At 28.5% G+C, this 19,180-nt stretch overlaps 1 pseudogene; it reads left to right on the top strand.

Moving 5' to 3' along the window:
* The first annotated feature begins 366 nt into the window (after positions 1-366).
* On the top strand, positions 367-18,620 carry LOC137813853 (uncharacterized; annotated as a pseudogene).
* The last annotated feature ends 560 nt before the right edge of the window (positions 18,621-19,180 follow it).

The following is a 19,180-nucleotide window of genomic DNA, read 5'->3' as shown; positions in this document are numbered from 1 at the left end:
AAAAGCAAGTTTCCATTCTCAATGGAAATGGTGATTCAAGATAAAGAGGTGAACTGTTTTATCATTTTCTTTCGTTATTGGTTTGATCTAAATATTAATATCAATTATTCTAATCATGTTTAATCTTGATTCTTCTTTTCCAGGGTGATAGAATTCATGTTTCTGTTAGAAAAACACTAATTTATAAATTTCAAAATCATATTTTTTGAGGATAAGGTTTATTCTTTCAATTTCTTTAGTGTGACAACTAATTCATGATCTTATAGAACAACCCGTCACAAGTACAAGATTAATTTCCAGTTTGGAACTAAGGTAACCTATGTAGGAAATGAACTGGTATCATGTGCAATACCTCGGTACACCCCAATGTCTGTGATAAGAGCCCCTGGTTTTGATACTGATTATTTAGTTGGTAAGTTTACTTATAATGGTTTTGGTTCAACATATTTGTTTCCATATGTGCTTACATAATTTTCTTCTTCCAGATGTTATTGGTTTACTGACTGGTGTAGGCACTGAGAGGGAGATTAATAGAACAGGCTCATCAACTAAGTTAAATGTGATTTCCATTGAAGCTAATGGGTAAGCTAAAATTTTGTAGTTCAACCATTCGAAAATTTGTTTTAAACAATTCAAATTTTATTTACAACAGCTTGCGCATGGAGTGTACTTTATTTGGCAATTACGTTGATGAGCTGAATGCCTTTTTGTCATCTGGAGAGTTGCAAAATGTGGTCATCAGTGTGCAATTTGCTAAAGTCAAGATTTTCCAGGGTATGTTTACTCATGCAACTGTAACTTATTTTTTTTATTATTCTACTTAAATTTATGTACTTATAACCTAATGTATTTTATTTTGATTGTAGACAAGGTTTGCCTACAAAACTGCTTGGATTGTACGAAATTAAAATTTAACTTATAGTCTAAAGAAGCAAACGAACTTAAGAAAAGGTTACTTCAATACGTACTTTTGTCACTCATTACTTGAAAATTATGACACATTCTAACTACAAGTTTAACATTTGTAGGATGATGGAAAATACAAATTCTCCTACTCAAGGACTCAGTCAGTTGTGTGATTCTGCAAAACAGAATGTTGATGATGAATTTATCCACTTCATTCCAAGAAACACTATTCAAGGCCTGAAAGATTGCAAGGAGGTATAATTATATTTTTTTAGCAAAATTTAATTAAATCAATTATGTATTCTTAACTGCAGAACCTGTTTTTGTTTTCAGGAAAGCACTTTTGTTGTTTTAGCTACTATAAAACATATTGTAGCTAATGATGAATGGTGGTACACGGCTTGATTATGCAATAAAGCCGTTTACCCGGATTCAAAGATGTTTTTTGTGTGAAAAATGTAATAAGCATGTTATGAAAGTGCAACCAAGGTATTCTTTGTAAACGCCATAATTTTCTGTTCATTACTTTCTATATTAGTAAAATCTATTATATTATATTTCTTAATGTTTTCTTTATATTTTATATTTCAGGTATAAGCTGAAGGTGCGAGTAATGGATGAAACAGACTCCACCACTTTTGTTCTTTTTGACAGAGATGCAACTACACTGATAAATAAATCTTGTGCGGAATTATTTGAAAGTAATGACAAGGTAATTTTCCAATAGTGCTTATGTTATGTCTATTGATGCATATATGAAAATGTTATTGTATAAATTAATATAGTAATATTTTACTCTTCTTTTTAATTTCTAGAACACTGACTCTGGTGTACTACCCAAAGAATTTGGTCTTTTGATAGACAAAATTGTGTTGTTTAAAGTTGGTTGTGTTAAAGATCAATCTAACAGGTTTGATCAATCATTCCATGTCAAAAAAATTTGTATTGATGACAGTATTATCCAAATATTTTCTAATGGTGGTTCTGAAAGTTCGGTATGTATTTTTATTTTATTTTATTATATTTTGTGTTGCATTTTATTTCTAAAAGAATTATTTATATCTTTTACTTTAATTTTTATGTTGTCAAGGAACTTCAATCTCAGAAGAAAAGACTATGCAGTATTAAAGATGTCGAACAAGACGATTCCTTTGTAGAAGTTCCTCAGGCATTTAATATTTAAATAATTAGTTTAAAAATAAAAAATCTTACTAATATTTGTACTTCATGTTGCAGGATTTGTTTAAAAAATTTGCCAATGAAGTTGTTGAATTGTATTCTGAAATTGTTGACATAGCGAGTGACAGTCAGTTAAGTGTTGAAGTCGTTCCTCCTGGACTTAAAAGAGATTTTGCTTCACCATCACACACAGCCGATGATGATGTTCCATTAAGGGTATTAAGGAAAAATATCAAGATCGAAAAGGGAGTTTTATGAATGATGATTTTTTTTGATGTATTTCTATCAGTGTTGGACATTTCTATGACTATTTTTAATTTCTATTCAGAATATTTTATGATGTATCAGTACATTTTGAGTCTGTTTATTTAATATTGTTGAATTCATTATTCGACGTTATCCTTCTGTTACGTAATTACGTTACGTTATAGTTAAAAAATGTTAAACAGTTTTTGTGTAATTACTATAATGACTTATTTTTTGGAAGAATGTTCGGCACAAAACTTACAGGTTTGTGAATTATTTTATAAATTTATAATTATTCCAGATATTACTTATCAACTTCTATATTTGATCTGTTTCTTCTATTTCTTTTGAAGTTTATTGCAATAATTTTTTGCTTTCAGAGGATGTATTATTACAAGTATGTATATTTTATAAACACCCTTTTTATATATGTTGTTTTAATAGTTTTTTTTTTTTGAGAAGTCATATCATTTTAGGTTTTTTAAACCATATAATATAATATATTTCTCATTCTACTCATCTAAATTTGTTTAAACTAACTTATTTTTAATTAATAAGGTCTATTAAATAGCTGTCAGAATTGTGGCCTTTATCTATCTCTTATACACTCTTTTCAATGTTGTCTTTTAATCTTCCTAGGTATTTCTCTTAGATATGGCAGCAATTTATTATTTCAATATAATATATAATATAATATATATAATATATATAATATATACAGGTAATTTTTTTATCTTTTATTCATGATTCAGTATTTTTTTTCCTTTCTAAATAATCAATTTTTTATTATTATTTAGTATTATTATTCATTATTAATTATTAATTATCTATTCCTCTCTTTATTATTAAATATATTGTTTCAACTGAAACGTCATGTTGTTTGAGACAATGGATATAAAAGGGTCAATGGATATCAAAGGGTCACGACTGATATTTGGCTATAAATACGTAAGACACTTGGCTTTTGTTCACTCAGAATCCTACTCTTTTGTTCTTTCTACGTTCCTATCTTACTATTCCCTACTTCCTTCATTGTCCACTATCTATTATTCACTTCGATGGATTTTTGTGCTGAAGAAATTATGAAACTTGATACACGAGCTCTTTTTTCATCAATGTACATCCGCGGGAAAGTAAGAAGTTCATTTCTTTTCTTCAATACCTACTCTTTTTTTTATCAATGCATTTTATTGACTTTTATTTTTCATAATGGATAGAATGGTTATGTTGATCGTGCATTCGCTGTTGAGTTTCAATCAGAACTTTCTAAGGAGTGGACCCTCGCAGATAGTGCAGGGAACTTGCATAAAGTATATTATAACAAGGATATACTGTCTCCCCAGATATTGGATGGATGGTCGACTTTGAGTTCCATTTATGGCTTTAAAGGCAACCATTCTATACTCTTCCGTTACGCGAGTCAAAGTTTTTTCAAAATAATTGTTTTTATGGGAGAGATCTGTGAAATTGGTGTTAATAGTTATTTGAAGGAAGTTCAAGGAAGGGAACCGCTGACCAAGGGTCCCTTTGAAAATTTTTACATGGAGTTGTCTTCTTTTTAGATCAAAAGAAATTATGTGGTCAGTTTAAGAATCTTTTATTTTAAATCTTTGTTTTATATTGTATTGCTTTTTTTTCAATACTGTCTCATGTTGTTGAAGGATTTGCGTGGTGGACTTGCGGAATATCTTCGGCAAACGAGATTCAAATACGTTATGCTACATGGACCAGTACACGATGTTAAATGCAAAGTCCTAAGAGCAAGATTTCCTTGCACAAACATCAAGCTTGGCAGGGGCTGGAAAATTTTTTGCAGTCTTCATTCCTTCCGTGAAGATGATAAAATTATATTTGAATGTCATATGATGATGTCTCTTTCTAATATTAGGGTTCTGCAAGTCAAGATATGTCACTACAAAAGACAGACCACACTCTATAATTAGATTTGTTAATGGTTTGGGATACTACTTTCTGTTGTTTTGAAAGGATAAGAACTATTTACTTTTTGTTGTTTAGTTAACATTTTTACTTTTTATCTTTCCAAGTTGGTTTTAAGGTTTCTCTTTTTTGGACACCAGAACAATTTGTTGTTATTAATGTTTATGTTTATTTGGATTTTATTATGTTTATGCTTTATCTTATTTGTTTCATTTTTATTTGTTTTATGTTTTACTTTAAACTTTCATTCATTATCAGGCCTGTGTATAATGTGTTAGCATTGTTACATATGCTTACCACTAAAACAGTTGCCAGTATATTAAACTCACAAAACTTTCATTCTTTTTTACCTGTTATTCATTTTTTTTAATATATTGTGGAATGATGATTTTGATTATATTGTTCATTATTAATTATTAAATCCTAAGATCGTTTTGAATTGTCTTGGCATACATTTTGACTTCTCTTATATGGTTTTTTAAATTTCTTTTTCTATGTATAAGCACTATTTCATTGTATTAATATTAATATTTGTCCATTTGTCATTATATATTTCATATATTTGATTTGATTTCAAATTATTTCAAAGAAGGTGGTTGCATAATTTAATATGCTTTTCACCTAAAACATGTTTCTGTTAAGAAACACACATTTCCCTTTTATGAGTTTTACTTTAAATTTATTTTTATTTCTATTTCTATTATGTCATTAGTTATACTTTTTACATACTTTTATGAAGTTGGAGAAAGAAGTGCATGATCTTTTAAGTGAAGTTGTACCTACATGGTGAAGTTTGTGGCAACAATCCAATTTAATTATATCATTTTCATTGTAATCTCAAATTAGGAAATTGCTGTAATGTAAATGTTATATGGGGACAATAAATTAGTTCTTTTTTTCTTTTACAGTACCTGTATTGTTTACATTGTAAGCTAATGTTGTCTAATCATCAATTTTTTAATGTTTATATACTATATTTAATTTGAATTTCAATTATTCACATTTGAAGTCAAATTGTCTTTATCAACTATTTGTAATATATCTTAATTTTAATTGTTATTATGATTATTAAATATAGTAAATTGTGTATGAAATGTTATTGTTTAAATCTTGAATTATTGTCTGAAATTCGAATTTGAATTAGATGAAGAAATTAGTTTTTAAATTTATTTCCAAAATTTATAATAATTTATAATAATATTATAGAAGTATAAAAATTATCAAAACTTACCATCAACATCAAATCAAAATTAATACAATTTTCTAATTTTAAAATTAAAATAGAATTAATCTCTAACTTATTTCACTTAAAATAATAATAATAATAAAACGTTAAGACCTTAGAACTATGGAACTCTCTGGAAACAAAAAATAAACTAAGGGTCGGTCTCCTAAGCCTAATTCCTAATTTTTTTGTTCAGTTTTCATTTCTTGGAATGTCCATATTCAATGCAAAGTTTTTTTTTTCCAACAGAAAAAGACACTTAGTTGCAAACGTCTGTGCTTTCAGTGCTTTCATCATTTTCTTCAGATTGCTTTACTTCCTTTCTCCATTTTGGCAGAATCTGGAGAGTTTTATTTTTCATATGTACTTTCTTATTTCTTTATTCTTGAGATCTAGAACATAAGAAGTATATTTCTCTTTTATTCACATGAGAATAAGGAATTTAGTATTCATACCTACTTTTGAGGGATTCATGATTTCGGAAATGAAATTAATTTTCCTTCTTTGTTGATTATTCACAGAAATGATAATTAAAGTTATGCTTTTGACATGCATTTAGGTCATAGATTTCAGGTTAAAGCATTTTATTAAAAAAATCATCCATATTTTATTTACGATTTACTTATCAATTATTTTTGTTTGTTGATATCTCTTTTCTGGAATTAGTCATTACAGACAATGAATGCACATTCATGGAAACCGACAATGTAAGTAAAAGGTGAGCTTTTGTGGATCGTTGACAAATTTTAGGGTTTCTTGCACGACTTCCTTTTCTTATTATTATTTTATAATTAGGTTATATTTGGAAATGATGGACAAGAATGCAACAATTTTTTTCCCTTTGAAAGGTACCTCTTTTTAATAATTATAATAATATAGGATTTGTATGCACAAAAATAGTTTGTTCTCAGTACAATACTCTCTGAAGTTATGGAGGAAGTGATGCCAAAGGTTACTACAAGAAACGAATTTGGTTCCCATTCTCAGTCAAACGGTAATGTATCAAGAAATTCATCTATCTTTTTATTTATGGTTCTTGAGTCATATATGTTCTTCATTGGCTTTCTGAAAATGCACTTGAGCGTAGTTCTTATTCGTAAATATTATTTGTTAGCCACAATAATGAACAAACAGTTTATGATACATAATACTTGAAACATTCCTGTATGCTGTTGTTCTGTTTTCCCTAAATAAATCCAACTTATTTTAAATTATAACATCATAAATTGTACTTCTGTTGTTATTTCCACCTCATGTCATTCAAAATGGAATACCATTAATTCGAATAACCATTTTAGCTTGAAAAAGGAGTACTATGAAAGATGAATTTTGATGTATTTCTGTACTCTTGCACATTTTTAGTTTGTATTTGTAATTTTGTTAACCCTTTCTAATTTCTATTCACAACATTGTTTATTTCATCATTGTACCTTATCTTTAATGTACGTAATTACTTTATGGTTAAGTTTGCCTTCTACTTAAGAATTTCAGTTAGTTTGTGTCTAATTAATATAATGATTTATTTTTTGGAAGAATGTTAGGTAGATAATCCTACAGGTTTGTCAATTATGTTATAATGTTATAATTATTTAAGATATTACTTATCAAATTGTATATCATATTTGTTCTTCCATTTTTTTTAAGATTATTACAATAATATTTTGCTTTCAGATGAGTTATTATTACAGGTATGTATATTGATTTACAACAGTTATTTATTTATACGTGGTTCAAAATTATTGTTCCCATTCAATTATTTTTCACATTTATGTTTGATATGTGGTTTTTAATATTTATTTTTTTGTGATAAATCATAATGATTTTACCCTTTTTAATCCTTATTTTATATTTCTGATTGTACTAACCTTTTTGTGTAAACTATTTTATTTTTAATTAATAATGTTCATTAAATAAGTGTCAGAACTGTGATTGTTCTCTATCCCTTCTACACTCTTCTCAATGTAGACTTTTAGTCTTCCTAGGGATTTCTCTTAGATATGGCAACAAGTAATGATTTCAATATATAGATAAATTTGGTAAAAATTATAAGTCTATTCATTTTACTATTAAATTATTAGATATGTCAAAATTATATAGATATATTATTATTTTGAATTATGTTAATTGTTTGTTTTTTTTCATATAAATATTAATTATTAGTAAATAAAATTATACTATTTACTAATATTATTATCATTTGTTATAAAAATTAGAAAATTGTAATAATTATTATTTCAATATTTGTTTAATAAGATACTTGAAACACAAGTATTCTGTTGTATAATGCAGTGGAAAGTTGAAAGGTCATCAAATACAATGGTGTAGCAATAATTACAGTTCACATACTTATCTTATTTTCTATTCATGATTGACTATTTTATTATTTTTAAATATTTAAATAATGATTATTTTTATGTACTCTTATTATTTTTAAATAATGATTTCTTATTTTTCTTGAACTGAAACAATATGTTGTTTGAGACAATGGATATGAAAGTGTGACGACTCATATTTGGCTATAAATACGTAAGAAACTTGCCTTTTCATTACTCAGAATCCTACTCTTTTCTTTTATCTACGTTTCTATACTAGCTTTTCCTAAGTCATTCAATCTCCACTTTTTATTATTAACTTAGATGGCTTTTTCTGCTGAAGAAATTAATGAACTTGATACACGAGGTCTTTTTTGTTCAATGTACATTTGCGGGCAAGTATGTAGTTTATTTTTGTTCTCTTCAATACCTACTTTTTTCATCAATGCATTTTGTTTACTTTTTTTATTTTTCACAATGTATAGTATGGTTATGTTGATCGTGCTTTCGCTGTTGAGTTTCAAGGAGAACTTTCTAAGGAGTGGACCCTCGTAGATAGTGCAGGGAACGTCCACAAAGTATATTATAACCAGGATATATTGTCTCCCGAAATTTTGGATGGATGGTCGACTTTGAGTTCCGTTTATGGCTTTAAAGGTGACCACTCTATACTCTTCCGTTATGGGGGTCAAAGTTGTTTCACAATAACTGTTTTTATGGGAGAGATATGTGAAATTGGTGTTAATCGTTATTTGAAGGAAGTTCAAGGAAGGGAACCGCTGACCAAGGGTCCCTTTGAACATTTTTATATGGAGTTATCTTCTTTTAATATCAAAAGAAATTATCTGGTAACTTTAAGAATCCTTTCTTTTAAATTCTTTGTTTATATTCTATTGCTTTTCTTTAATACTTACTCTTATTTTGTTGAAGGATCTCCGGGGTGGATTTGCGGAATATCTTTTGAAAACGAAATTCAGAAATGTTACGCTACATGGACTGCTACATGATGTTAAATGCAGAGTGTTGAGAGGAAGGTTTCCTTCCACTAACATCAAGCTTGGGAGTGGCTGGAAAAAATTTTGTAGTCTTCATTCCTTCCGTGAAGACGACAAAATTATATTTGAATGTCATATGCTGATGCCTTCTTCTGATATCAGGGTTTTGCTACTCATGAAAAGTCACTATAAAAGACAGCCCAAACTCTATAATTAAATCTCTTAATGTTTTTTGGATAAATCCTGTCTTTTGTTTTCAAAGGAGAAAAAAGTTACCTTTTGTGGTTTACTTAAGTTTCCCTTTGTTGAAAACCAGAACAGTTTATTATTATTAATGTTTAGGGTTATTTTATTGTTATTATGTTTAATGTTTATCTGAATATATTTGTTTTTATTTGTTCTAGGTTTTACTTCAAACTTTCATTCATTATGAGGTGTGTTTATAATGTGTTAGCATTGTTACATATGATGCTTAACACTATAACCATTGCCCGTACATTAAACTCATAAATCTTTCATTCTTTTTCATTCTTTTTTATCTGTTATTCAATAGGTTTTAATATATTCTGCAATAGGTTTTTTTTATTATATTGTTCATTATTAACCACTCAGTAATGTATTATATTTTGATATTTTTTTACCTGTTTTGGCATACAATTAGACTTATGTTATATGAACTTTTAAATTTATTTTCTTTGTCTGAGCACTATATGTTTTAATTAATATTTCATCCTTTGTCATTATATATATTTCATATATTTGATTTTAATTTCTAGTAAGCAGGTTGTCGCATAATTCAATATGCTTCATACCTAAACCATGTTCCTTAAGGAACAAACATATTCTTTTATACTATTTACTTTAAATATGTTTCTATAATGTAATTAATTATATTTTTTACATAATTTTTTTTAATTGCAGATATTAGTTCAAGATCTTTTTGGAGATGTACCAACATGGTGAAGTTCGTGGACAACAATCAAATTTACGTATATTATTTTTATTGGATCTCAAAAACTTTTGAAAGACCATCATTGTAATTATAATTTAAATGTTTTGGGGACAATTAATTAGTTCCTCTTTTTGTTTTATAATAATTGTACTATTTACAATGTAAACTAATGTAATTTGCTCATGAATGCTTTAATGTTTATCTACTATATTTAATATTTATTTTGAATTTGAATGATTCACATTTGAAGTTAATTTGTCTTTATTAACAATTTGTAATTTATATTAATTATTATAATTATAATAATGAAAATTAAATATAGTAAATTGTCTATTAAATTTTAGTTTAACTTTTTTTTATCTATGAAATTTTATATACCATCGAAGTATTGTACGAAATTTCGAAATATTTGAATAAATCACTTTTTAAATTTATTTGCCAAAATTAAAATAATATTACAGACACTTTAAAAAGTCCAAAAAACAATCATCAAAATCAAACTGAATAAAATTTCCAAATTTTCAAATTAAAATTAAATCAATTTTAAAAGTATTTTACGTAGAATAATAATGATATATAAAAAAGTTAGGCACTGGAACTTTCTGACACAGCAAATAAACCATTGGGTTTCCTAATCTTACTTCCCAATTCATTATTCACTTTTTATCTCTTTCAATTTCTATCTTCAAAGCAAAGCCATGTTTTTTCCAGCAGAGAAACAAACTTTGTTGCAAACGTCTGCTGTTCCATCCTTTGTTTCAGATTGGCTTTCTTCCTTTCTCCATATTAGCATAATCTGGTGGGTTTTGTGTTTTACATTTCTAATTTGTTAATGCTTTTATTATTAAGCTCTACAACATAAGACCATATTTCTCTTTTATTTTGCCATAGCCACTTTAAAGGAATGCATCGTTTCTGAAGTGAAAGTAAATTTCTTTGTTTGTTGATTATGCATACAAATTATAATGAAAGTTCTATGTTTTACAAGCATTCAGTTCACAGAGTGAAGGTTAAAGCATTTCATTCAAAAATCAACCCTATTTTATTAAGAGTTTACTTATGCATGATTTTTGTTTGTTCATTTATCTTTTTCATGGAATTAGGCATTAGAACACATTGAACCGACAATGTAAGAAAATGGGAGATTTTTTGGGTCGTTGACAAATTTTAGGGTTTCTTGCAAGGTTTCCTTTTTTGTGTTAAATAGAAGACCGTTTTTTGATTTGTGCAGAACAAACATACATAAAGTTTTCCTTTTTTTGCTTACTACGATTCTCTAAATAATGCTATCCATGTTTAAATGTTGTGCTTTCATCTTTTTGACCACTAAATTGGACATTTTTTAAGGTTATTCTTTACAAATAATTGCTACTTTAAATTTGTTCTGTATTCAACCTGACAAATATATTTACTTGCAGGTAGGTTCTTTCTAAAGTCAAACAAGAATTTCATTAATGACAATGCTTAAAATAGAAAGACATTCTTTTGAATAGAAAAGAAAATTTGTTTCCACATTTAAAAAGTTAAGATCCCATTTTGGATATCCATTGCATTCATGCATTCCATTCTCTTCATTGAAAACTTATACTGCCTAAATTGCTAATTCAGTTTATTGTTGTGATTATAAGTTTTTAATTAGGTTATATTTCCAAATGATGGACAAGACTACAGCTTCGTTCCCTAGTGAAAGGTAACTTTTTAAAGGAGTTGTCTGTTTAACCTTTTTTTATTAATGACCAATGACATCGAATATTATATTTGATTTTAGGTATTACTTATACTCAATTAAATGTTTAATTGATTTTTGGTTTTAACTTCATATCCTTTAAAAATTTATTAACTTCTTACTTTGACATTTATATAATTTTGCACAGTAACAAATAAGATAAGTATTTTTATTAAATGTATTATGGAAAAAGTAATGAGAAATAAGGAACTAATGTTCCTCCAAATCTGTAAAAGAATTTGGCGACAAAAGAAAGATAGTGTAGACACTAAGTATTTATAACAATAGGATTTCTATACCTGAAAATAGTTATTTCTGAGTACAAAACTCTCTGAAGTTATGGAGCAACTGAGGCCAAAGTTTACTACAACAAATGGAGTTGGTTCCCATTCTCAAGCAAACGGTAATGAATCATGAAATACAACTATATTTATATTTACGTTTCTTGAGTCATATATGTTCTCCATTGTTTTTCTGAACATTCACATCATTGTAGTTTGAATTCGTAAATATTATTTGTTAGCCAAAATAATGAGAAAATATTCTTATATGTTTTTTTTCTGTTTCCGTCAAATAAATCCAGTTTTTTTTTAATTATAGCATGAGAAATTGTAAATGGAATAGCATTAACTCAGATAAGAATTTCAGCTTGAATTGAATCTATGCTATTTTATTTCATATTCACATATATGTATATAATATAATTTATATAATTTATTACTATTTGCAGAACAAGTCATTCCAAACAGAGAACCGTTAATTGAGATAAGTAAAGGTAAATTGATTTTATTTTTTGTTTTGCTTTAAATGAGAAATCTTAGTGTAAATTTTTTTACTTTATTTTCTAATTTATTTTGTTTAGGTTGTTGTCCTGAAAAAGCAAGAAATGCAAGAACAACAAAATCTTATCATCAAAGTCAGAAAACAATATCCTTATCTGGGAGAAGCCATGGTAAACTTAATTTTATCTGTTTTTTTACTTCAAACTACCATATGTTATATATATATATATATATATATATATTACTAATTACTTATTTTTTAGTTTTGGATATTGATGATGCAAACTCTGCCACAAGAAAACGAAAAAATATACAGTCTGAATTGGACAATACAAATATCAAAAGAAGAGGTACTCTACCTCTCTTTATAATCGAAGTACAGTTAAAATTATTGTTCAACTAAATTGAATTTTGTAAAAGAACAATTAATTTAAACCATAGAATCAATTTATTTGTAACAATGACATTTCGTTTTTTATTTAACTAACACACTATGTCATTGAATGTAATCATCTCCTAAGTTTTTTAATTACATTATGTTCTTACAATGAATTGTGTACTAATTATATTACTACAGTACTGAAGATAATTCAAATAACTGATTTGAAATTAATTTTTGTAGGTCAAAATACTGTCAAGTCAATTCATTATGTTTCTTCTCAATCATCGGTTATTACGGGAAGAGATTACGCAGTTTCTGAAAACATGACTGCAAACAAAGAAGTCAACACCATGCATTCAACTACGAAAGTAGTGTCATCAATGGGAACAATTACTAAAGGACAAAATAACCTTACAGAATACCTTCATGGTGAGTTCACAACTCCTCATGTAATTAGGTTCATTAAAATTGATACTAATAATACAGAGTGGAACATTTACTAATATAGATAAATGTTAAATGTTATTTTGTTTATATTAATCCAGATGAGGCCAAAAATACAGGAGGAAATACCAAAAACTTAATTGGTAGATTGCGGGAAAAATATCATCCACGAAGAGGTACTATAATTATAAATTTAAAAAATTACTATTTTTGATACATTTATGACAAAAAGTAATTACAAATTGATATTGACTTTGTAACTTAACAAATGTTTTAATACTTATTAAATGCACTTTTCTACAGGTAATTACAATCGTGGAAGTGTAATTAATAAAACAATAAGCTTAGATAACAGGTTCAGTGCATACAGTGATGAAATCCTGCAATCAGTGACTAAGAGATTGAATTTTGAAGATCTGCAAAATGAAGCAAATAATGGTAATAACACAATGTTGGTAGATAAAAGTTGCAGTACATACAGTGCTCAAATCCTGCAATTAGTTACTAAGACCTTGAATTTTGAAGAAGATGAGGAAAAAAAATAATGGTGATAAAAATAGTTTAAATGTTATTTTTAATTTAGTTAATTGCTTCTAAAGCACTTTGATTTACTTTGTTTCGTGTTCAGATGAGAGCATAGAAGTTTACGCTTCTGAATTGTATTCAAAAGCTGAAAATGAAGGTGCATGTCTCTAACTTTAACTTTTGTATTCAAATTAAATTCATTAATGTAAATGTAATATATAACCTTATTTATTATTTCAATATAGATATTGTTTCATTTGGACAACCAAATATACAATGTGAATATTGTTTTTTCGAGGTGTGGTATGAAGAAAGATCCTTCAAAACAAAGAGTTTCCTAAAGGTTGATTTTTCTATATGTTGCCAAATAGGAAAAGTACATCTACCTTTCCTACAACAACATCCTAAATTGATTCTAGAGTTATTAAATGATCAAGATCAACGAAGCCAACACTATTTAGAACATATCAGAAGTTACAATAGTATGTTTTCATTTACTTCAATTGGAGGAAAAGTTCACTCTTCCGTAAATGATGGTTTTGGGCCTCCTCAATTTATTCTGCATGGACAAAACTACCATAGGATTGGAAGCTTACTACCTCACAGTGGAGAAATGCCCAAGTTCGCACAACTTTACATATATGATACACAAAATGAACTCTTAAACAGAGTATCTCACTTTGGGTATGTGTTACATTAGGTTAGTTTCTTTTCAGCAGATTCATTTATAAGATTATTTTGAATTAATATTTATTTAAATTTTATTTAGGTCCAATTTCAAAGAGTTGAAGTTTGATAAATCATTGATTCAAGATCTTACCAAGATGATTGATGATAACAATGTCCTGGCAAAAAGTTTTAGAAGAGTCAAAGATTTTGTAAATTCTGATGTACATTCAGATTTTGGATTGAGGTTATTTAGACATCGTTCAAAAGATCCAAGGGTGTACAATACCCCTACAATTGATGAGATAGCAGCGTTAATTGTGGGTGATATGAGCAACATGGATGTAGGACGAGATATCATAGTGAAAAAAATTTCTAGACAATTGTTTAGGTTGCATGAGACACATATAGCCTTCATCCCATTACAATATCCTTTAATATTACCCTTTGGAGAAGATGGTTATCAAGAAGATATTCCAGTACGCAATAGCAAAGAACGTAAAAGAAGTCGTATATCGTTAAGAGAATTCATTGCATTTAGAATTCAAGAAAGAAGTGTTGAGTTTGGAAATATAGTTCATTCACGTTGTCTGTTTCAACAATTCTTGGTTGATGCATATACTATGGTTGAATCTCAAAGATTGTCGTTCATAAGAGCAAACCAAAAAACAATACGTTGTGATATTCTCAACGGTGTACAAGAGGCAATGAATAGAGGAGAAACAAATTCTTCTGCAGTTGGGAAGCGTATAGTTTTACCTGCATCATTCACGGGAGGAATGAGATATATGTTCAACAATTGCCAAGATGCAATGGCAATTTGTAAAAGGTTTGGATATTCTGATTTATTTATCACAATTACTTGCAACGTAAATTGGTCTAAAATACGTGAGTTTGTTACATCAAGAGGATTAACTGCTGCTGATAGGCCAGATATAGTTTGCAGAGTATTCAAGATGAAATTAGATCAAATGATGGTTGACTTCAAAAAAGATGAATATTTTGGCAAAGTTAATGCAGGTAATGATTAATCCATATTTTAAAATTATGTTCAGATTTTCTGCATTATAATTAAATCAATTTCTATCTTATTATAGGTATGTACACTGTGGAATTTCAAAAAAGGGGTTTGCCTCATGCCCACATATTATTGTGGTTGGATGGAGATAAAAAGTTAAGAACTCCAACAGACATTGATGGAGTGATTTCAGCTGAATTACCGCAGGCAGATTTATATCCTAAATTGTCAAAGGCAGTTACAACGTACATGATACATGGGCCATGCGGAGCAGCTCGGTTTTCCTCACCTTGCATGACTAACGGTAAATGTTCAAAATTTTACCCAAAGAAATTTAAATTGTTGACTACTATTGATGAGGATGGATATCCATGTTACAGACGTCGAGATAAAGGAATATTCATTCTTAAAAATGGAACTAAGTTAGACAATAGGAATGTTGTCCCATATAGCCCATTGCTACTACTGAGGTATCAGGCTCATGTTAACACAGAATATTGCAACAAATCAAATTCAATCAAATATTTGTTTAAATATGTCAACAAAGGTCCAGATAGAGCAAATTTGAAAATTACTAATCCTCAGAAAGACTCTACTGAGACACCGTTTATAGATGAAATTAAACAGTATTATGATTGTAGATATATATCTCCCTGTGAAGCTGTTTGGAGAATACTTGCCTTTGACATTCATCATAGATGGCCACCAGTTCAAAGGCTGACTTTTCATCTGTTAAAAGAGCAACCCATTCTATTTAAGGACAATGAAGATATTGATGAAATATTGCATACAAATTAACATAAAAGAACAATGTTTTTAGCTTGGTTTGAAGCTAATAAAATCTATCCAGAGGGGAAAAATTTGACTTATTCTCAATACCCTAACCATTTTGTGTGGATGTCAGAACAAAGAGAATGGAAACCAAGGAAAAAGGGAGTTAGTATTGGAAGGCTAACATATATTCCTCCTTGCACAGGAGAATTATATTATCTCAGGTTATTGTTGAATTTTAAAAAGGGTTGTTCTATTTATGATAACATCAGGACTATTAATGGTGTTATTTACAAAACTTATAAAGAGGCTTGCTATGCCATGGGGCTGTTGGCAGAGGATAAAGAATTTATTGATGCCATTATAGAGGCCAGCACCCTTGCTTCAGGAACTCAATTGAGAAGATTGTTTGTTACACTGCTACTCATGAATACTATGTCTAGACCTGAGGAAGTTTGGAACAAAACTTGGAAATTGTTATCTGATGACATTGTATACCAAAAAAGGAAAGAGTTTAACCTACCAGGTATAACTTTCTGTTTTCTTCAAACATTATAACATATTATTTTGTTCAAAATATGAAATGTTGTTCTTTTGCTAGGTCTTACAATTGAAGATGATCAAATACAAAACCTTTGTCTTCTACAACTAGAAGAATTATTGATTTTTAATGGTAAATCTTTAAAAGACTTTAACAGTCTTCCACAACCTATTCATATTGATGAATTAAATTATGACAAGATACAAATGTCTGAAATTCATTCTTCTCTTTTTCAATCTCTAACTGCGGAGCAATTGGTTGTGTATGAGAATATAATGACAGCAGTACTGTCACAAGTTGGAGGTTTTTTTTCCTATACGGTTATGGTGGCACTGGAAAAACCTTTATGTGGAAAACTCTGTCTACTGCAATTAGATCAAAAGGGTTGATTGTGTTAAATGTAGCTTCTAGTGGTATAGCTTCTTTTTTACTACCTGGAGGAAAAACAGCTCATTCTACATTTTGCATTCCTTTGTTAATAAATGAACATTCAACCTGCAACATACCTCAAGAAAGTTTTCGGGCCAAATTGTTGATTGAAACTAATTTAATTATATGGGATGAAGCTCCAATGATGAATAGGTTCAGTTTTGAATCTCTGGATAGAAGTCTAAGGGATAACATGAGGGCTGTAAGTGAAGAAAATGCCCTTAAACCTTTTGGTGGCAAAGTCATTGTCTTGGGAGGTGATTTTAGACAAATATTGCCTGTTGTAAAAAAAGGGATCAAGATATGATATTGTGAAAGCAACAGTGAACTACTCATAATTGTGGAAACAGTGCAAAGTCTTCAAACTTACTGAAAATATGAGATTAAACAGTGAAAAATCAAAGCAAACTGCATCAGAAATAAAAGATTTTGCAGATTGGATACTTCACATTGGAGATGGAGATATGGAATTAAATGAGTTGGGACAAGCAACTATTGAAATACCACAAGACATTCTAATTCTAAATGTTGAACAACCTTTATTGCACTTGGTTGAATTTGTTTATCCAGGGTACATACAGAATCTCAACTTTGATGCATTTTTTGATGATGGTGCAATATTGTGTCCTACTACAGAATGTGTGGACCAAGTGAATGACTTCATTATAACCTTAATCCCCGGAGAAGAAGTTACTTATTTAAGTTCAGACTCCCCTTGCCAATCTGAAGAACAAGAAAATGCTCAAGCTGAGTGGTTTACAACTGAATTTTTGAACGATATCAAATGTTCTGGAATTCCTAATCACAGTGTTAAATTAAAAGTAGGAGTTCCAATAATGTTTCTAAGGAACATTGATCAAGCCAATGGACTTTGCAATGGAACCAAATTACAAGTAATTCACTTGGGGAAAAATGTGATTGCTGCCAAAGTTATTACCGGAACAAATATTGGTGATAACATATTAATTCCTAGAATGAATTTGACTCCTTCTGACTCAGGCTTGCCTTTAAAGTTCCAGAGAAGACAATTCCCAATATCTTTGTGCATTGTTATGACAATAAACAAAAGCCAAGGACAAAACCTGAATAAAGTTGGTTTATATTTACCACGTCCAGTGTTTACACATGGACAGTTATATGTTGCTATTTCCAGAGTAAAATCCAAGAAAGGGTTGAAAATATTAATTTTGGATGATGATGGAAATACCACTAATCCAACTACTAATGTGGTTTACAGAGAAATATTTGAAAATATTGTTACAGCAATACTTATCAGGTATGAAAATTCTTTAATACAAAACTATTTTCATTTCTCATATTTTTCTTCTAATATATCTTCTAATATATCTTCTAATATAGCAAAAGTAAACTAATATTTTTTTGGTATTTACAGGTTTCCTCTTAATTTCCATAGTAGATCTTTCATGACTATAATGCATTACAAAGAAAGGTATTCATCTATTTCTTCTTAATAAATTTCATAATTAAAATTGTGTATAATTTTGTTTTGATGAATTTGTTTCTTCGGAGGTTTTTAATACAGGAACTCCATTGTAATTATTGAGAAAGAAGGGGATATTTAGTACAGAAAATAGGAAGCTATTATACTTTACACAGGTTCTATATTATAATATTTTACACATGTGTTATTACATAATTCTTCCTAAATAAAGTGATGAAACTTCAGCTGTATTCAGATAGGTATATGGTTCTTTGTTTACAAAAACAAGCTGCATAATCATCAAAAGTCCATAAAACTTTTGCTAATTAAATTTATTGTATCATATTATTTTATCTTATTTGTTTCATAACTATTAACTTCAGCAGTACATTTCTTTAAACTACTGAAACAAAAACCTAAGACAGGTACAAATTCATTCTTATTCATTTTTAATATTTACATAATTCTATTAATTGTCCATTCTTTTATTGACATTTCTCTTTTATTTATTATTTTTTGCAATGATGCAATTAACATCAGATGCGAAATGAGATGTGTTGACATTGAATACAATATTGATCAACCCTCATATATAGCACCCAAAGAAAAGCAACTATGTAGTCCATTTGTATTATTTTTAGTATGTTTTGTTCTCTTACTGAGTATATTTTCTGTTATAAAACTTTGAATTTAAAAATACAT

Source organism: Phaseolus vulgaris, chromosome 10 (assembly GCF_051622355.1).
Source record: "Phaseolus vulgaris cultivar YP4 chromosome 10, ASM5162235v1, whole genome shotgun sequence".
NCBI lineage: Eukaryota > Viridiplantae > Streptophyta > Magnoliopsida > Fabales > Fabaceae > Phaseolus > Phaseolus vulgaris.
Note: the sequence above shows the minus strand (reverse complement) of the source record. Positions and strands in the feature narration are given on the sequence as shown.